The sequence below is a fragment of the Phascolarctos cinereus genome, unplaced genomic scaffold (genome assembly GCF_003287225.1).
Source record: "Phascolarctos cinereus isolate Bilbo 61053 unplaced genomic scaffold, phaCin_HiC Scaffold_4;HRSCAF=312, whole genome shotgun sequence".
Lineage (NCBI taxonomy): Eukaryota > Metazoa > Chordata > Mammalia > Diprotodontia > Phascolarctidae > Phascolarctos > Phascolarctos cinereus.
In genome coordinates, this window is record NW_027555847.1 from 619784576 (window position 1) to 619789793 (window position 5218).

The following is a 5218-nucleotide window of genomic DNA, read 5'->3' on the forward strand; positions in this document are numbered from 1 at the left end:
CTATTCATAGAGATCTTCCCAGTTTTCTCTGAAATTTTTCCTTTTGCTATTTCTTATAGCACAATAATATTCCGTTTACATTCATATTCCATAATTCATTGAGCAACTGACTTAGTTTCTAGCTGTTTGCCACCACAAAAAAGGCTTCTACATATATTTTTGTACATACAAGTACTTTTCCTCTTTCTTTGGTTTCTTTAGAGAGTAAACCTAGGAGAAATATCACTGGGTCCAAGGGAGTATGCAGTTTAGTGACTTTTAGGTATCTGATGCATTTTAATATTATATTTCACAGCCTGAAGAAAATTCTCCTTGGTAGAGAAAACAAAGTAGGACTGATGAATCTTGCCTTCTTTCTACTGTGACAATAGCCCCCGTTTACATAACAATTTGAGGCTGACAGAGTACTTTTCTCATATACCTGTGAGATTAGCAGGCAAGCATTATTTCCTCAGTTTTACAGGTTTAGAGAGGCAAAGATATCTGCTCAGAACTCCAGGGTCATTGCCATGATTTAAACTTAAACTATTCCTGACCACCAGCCCAAATGCTCTCTCCATTACATCCTAACACTTCTTGTGTGTCATTCTGAGGTGGATAGTTGGCAGAGTGCATGAGGGGCTGAATTTGTAGTCACAAAGACCTGGGTTCATAAATCCCTCAAACACTATCTATATGATCTTGGTCAAGTTATGTTAGCTCTCTCAGGCTCAGTTTAATTTTCTTTAAAATGGGCATGATATACACTCAATTGGGTATGGAAATCTGTCTTACCCCACAGGAAAATAGGGGGAGAAGAGGACAAGAGAGCAGGGGGATGATAGAGAGGAGGGCAGATTGGGAAAGGGGGTAATCAGAAGCAAATACTTCTGAGCAGGAACAGGGTCAAAAGAAAGAATTGAATAAATGGGGGAGCGGGATAAGATTAAGGGAAATAGGGTTAGTTTTTCACAACATGTCTACTATAGAAGTGTTTTGCATAAATATACATGTATAACCTATGTTGAATTGCTTGCCTTTTCAATGAGGGTTGGTGGGAAGGGAGGAAGGGAGAAAATTTGGAACCCAAAGTTTTAAAAACATATATTTAAAAAAATGTTTTTACATGAAAATGGGAAATAAGAAATACAGTAAATGGGGTATAGAAATCTATCCTGTCCTACAGGAAAATAGAAGGGGAAGAGGATAAGAGAAGGGGGGAGAAATAGAAGAGAGGGCAGAGTAGGGGAAGGGGTATTCAGAATGCATGCCATCTTGGGGCCGGAGGAGGGGTGAGATGGGGTGAAAATTTGGAACTCAAAATCTTGTGTCAGTAAATGTTGAAAACTAAAAATAAATAAATTTATATTATATTAAAAAAATAAAAAATAAAATGGGCATGATAAGAGCACCAAATTCACAGGGTTAACATGAAAACCAAATGAAACAATGTCATGTGGAAAGCACTTTGTAAACCTTAAAGTGGCAGCTAGATGGCTCAGTGAATAGAGCGCTGGGCCTGGAATCAGGAATACTTGAGTTCAAATGTGCCTTCAGACACTAGCTGTGTCACCCTGGGGAAGTCACTTAAACCTATTTGCCTCACTCTCCTCATCTATAAAACGAGCTGGAGAAGGAAATGCCAAGCCACTCCAGTACATTTGCCAAGAAAACCGCAAATGGGATCACCAAGAGTCAGCAGGTGACTGGAAATGACTAAACAACAGACAATCTTTAGCATGGCCCTTAATTTAACCTGTTTTTCTTCTGCAGAATCTTAGATCATAGAATGGAGTACTGAGAAGGAAAAAAAAAGTGGCATACAGAGAATACAACTTGCTTTTACACCCTTTACCACCATATCCTCAAAGGCCACAAGATGGCGATGTTGCTCTATTGAAGTATATCTCCGTGTCCATCTCTGTGACTGTCACCGGAGAAAGAAAAATTGTGAATAAAGAGAGGCTTGCCTCGGTGCCTCTTCAGGGACCACTCCTTTATCGCATTCATCCTTCTTATCTTGTTGTGTGTCCTGCTGCTCAGGTGACTGCATTGTGGTCTCCTGCTATCCCTCTGCTGCTCTGGATCCTGCACTACGACTCCCCTCCCCCCCATCCTCCCCTCCCCATCCCATCCCCACGATGTTTCCCTAAGACTTTTCTTCTCCAATGTGAACACACGCATTTCCTCTAACATACAAGGTCTCCCTGTATTAAGCTTTAATAGGCTAAAACTGCACTAAGACTTTTGGGGCACCCTGTATCTGCTCCAGTTATGTGGTTTTTGCCAGTTTTCCGACAGATTCGCCAAAGGGGACTGTACAACATCTTCCTTCATAGATTACCTTCCATTTACACATGTCTTAGATCAACTGTTTTATTTTTATTTTTATTTTTTTATTGTCCTTTCTCTATTATCATGTAAGCTACCCGAAGGAGGGCACTGTGTTCTTGCCTTTATGTGTATCCTCAGTATTTGATTCAGTGCCTGGCACATAGTAGGTACTTAATAAATGCTTGTTTGCTGACTGCCCCTTCCTTTTCCCTGATATGGTGATAATATCAGTGGATCTCTCAGGCTGTCATTGGTTTTCTTTCATATTCATCATATAATGAATCTGGCTGCCTTTAAAAAAGAAATACACATTTCTCTGAGGGCATTCTTTACTTCAATTTTCCCCCACACTTCCTTATTTGTTATGCTTTGTAGTCTGCTCACACAAACCACAAGCCTCCTGAGAAACATTTTTATCTGAGTGATTCTCATCTTTAAGTATTCAGAGGTTGTAGCCATCCATGACTCACAGCCATACGACATTGCTGGTGGAATAGGAGTATTGAAAGGATGAGCCTCTGTTTCTAGAGAAGAGAGTTCAGAGGCCACTAAAGGAGCTTCGTTGTGGTTGTTCAGTTATTGTCTGACTCTTCGTGACCCCATTTGGGGTTTTCTTGGCAAAGATACTGGAATGCTTTTCCATTTCCTTCTCCAGCTCATTTTACAGATGAGGACACTGAGGCAAACAGGGTTAAGTGACTTGCCCAGTAAGTGTCTCAGGCTGGATTTGAACTCAGGAACATGAGTCTGCCTGAATTCAGGCCCAGCACTCTATCCACTTTGCCACCTAGCTGCCCATTAAAACAGCCTTGTAGCTTCCTAAGGGCAATTCAGCCCACTTCCCTCTTCTTGTTTAAGAGGACATAGGACATGGTGGTAAGTGCTATCAGCTTTCTGGTTTCTCTGTAAATTTTCTCTGGCCTGTCAATGTTTCAATGGTCTAGCCAGCACCAGACCATCTTCTCCCTTTTTCTGTACAATAACTTCACTCATCATGTTCTGACACTTAGCACAGTTCTTGGCACATAGGAGGGAGGCACTCGATAAATGCCTACAAACTGACAAGTTCAACTTCCTGCTTTACATGATATTTTACCTAAAACAATGTTCACAATATACCAATATCACTATTTGGAAACAGTAATATTAAAACCACCCATTTGCTGTAAGAAAGCAACAAAAGAAACCCAGAGAACATTTCATGGTAACTTTGAATTAACTGATTTATCAAGTTCTAAAGGCAATTGCCTATTTTAAAACCAAAGTGAGGGCACTGAAATGGTGTCAGTTGAAAGACTTGGGGAATATTTATCCTGGAGAAGACTCAGGGAAAACATGATGACTCTTCTCAAGTACCTGAAGGGTTCTATTGGGGTAGAAGGATTAGATTTGCTCCCTTGACCCCACAGGACAAGGCTGGAACAACAGGTGGAAATTGCAGAGAGGCAGATTTAGGGTTAATGATAGGAAACACTTAACAATTAGAGCCATCCCAAAGGACAATCGACTGCCTTTGTAGGCAGTGGGTCCCAGCCATGGGACTTTTTTAGCAAAGGCTGGTCGACAGTTGGCTAGTCACGTTTTCAGAGGACCTTCTCCTTCAAGTATCCACTGGTCTTTTCCAACTCCGAGATTTTGAGTTCCCAAGACTTTAGGCCAGAGTTAACTGAATTCACTGGTTACCTTGGAGACACATAGACACAATCTGAGTAATTCTTCAACTCTATGGCCACATCACCAGTTTAAAACAGCTTCCTGAGTACCCTTGTCATAACCATCAGCCCCAAGAACATGTTTTATTTTTCTTTGAATTCTGACAAACTCCAGTGGTTCTGTGACCAGGTGTACACACACACACACACACACACACACACACACACACACACACACACACACACACACACACACACTCCTGCTGTGGGAGAGCCAGACACAGCACCTGGGGCCCTTTCCAAGCCTATAGGAAATACTAAATGAAACAACACATAAAAGCTACATAAAAAGTCCTGCACCAGTTTACTACCTTTCAAAACTTCAAATATAAATAATATTTAAAAGTCCAAAAATTTGTTACAGGATTGCAGGGGAGCTCAATTAGGGGGAAAAGCAGGAAATGTAAAATCTCAGACACAACCAATTGTAAGAGGGAAAAATTGAATGAAATTGTTTCTCCAAAGTGGCGTGCGCTGTCTTCCCTCTGTCCCTTGCTTCACACTGATTCCTATTCCAGGAATGTTCTCCTTCCCTCTTCATGGGCTGAATTTGTTCATCCTTTCAAGTTCATCTCAAGTACTACTTCTTCCTTGAAGTCTTCCCTGATGTATCTGCATGATGATGACCTTCCCCCGGGACCTCCCAAAGCACTTTGATTTTACGAGGTCATAGATTCAGAGCTGGAAAGGATCTTGAAGGCTATCTAATTCAATCCCTTCATTTTACAGATGAGAAAACTGAGGCTCAAGAAGATTAAGAGAGTTGCCCAAGGTTACACAGATATCAAGAGGGACACAACTGGATTTGAACTGAAATCCTTTGACTCCTGCTGGTGTTGTTTCCACTGAACCGTACCACGATGTTTTATATGATGATTTTTTGGTGTTTTGTTTTCTCAATTCATCAAATATTTGTCAATACTCTGATATGTGAAATATACTATGCAAGCTGCTGGCATAGAAAGATAAAAATGAAAAATAGCTCCAGTCCTCAAGAAGCTTATTACATTAATCCATTAGACCCCTTGCTCTATGACAGTGAGGATCATGTCTTAGCTAAATGTAGTGTTCACCTCATCCCCAGCACCTAGTACAGATTATCTCTAAAGGTCCTTACAAGCCTGAGCTTCTGTGATCCAGTCATTCTATATGGAGATAGAGATTGGGAAATGAAATACTACTACTACTACTAA

General features: G+C 40.8%; 1 non-coding gene across 1 annotated transcript; it reads right to left on the minus strand.

The window, feature by feature from the left end:
* Positions 1 to 3025: 3025 nt before the first annotated feature.
* LOC144457330 (small nucleolar RNA SNORA17) lies at positions 3026 to 3143 on the minus strand. The gene has a single exon (XR_013486642.1). It is a non-coding gene; the product is annotated as a small nucleolar RNA SNORA17 (small nucleolar RNA).
* Positions 3144 to 5218: the final 2075 nt, after the last annotated feature.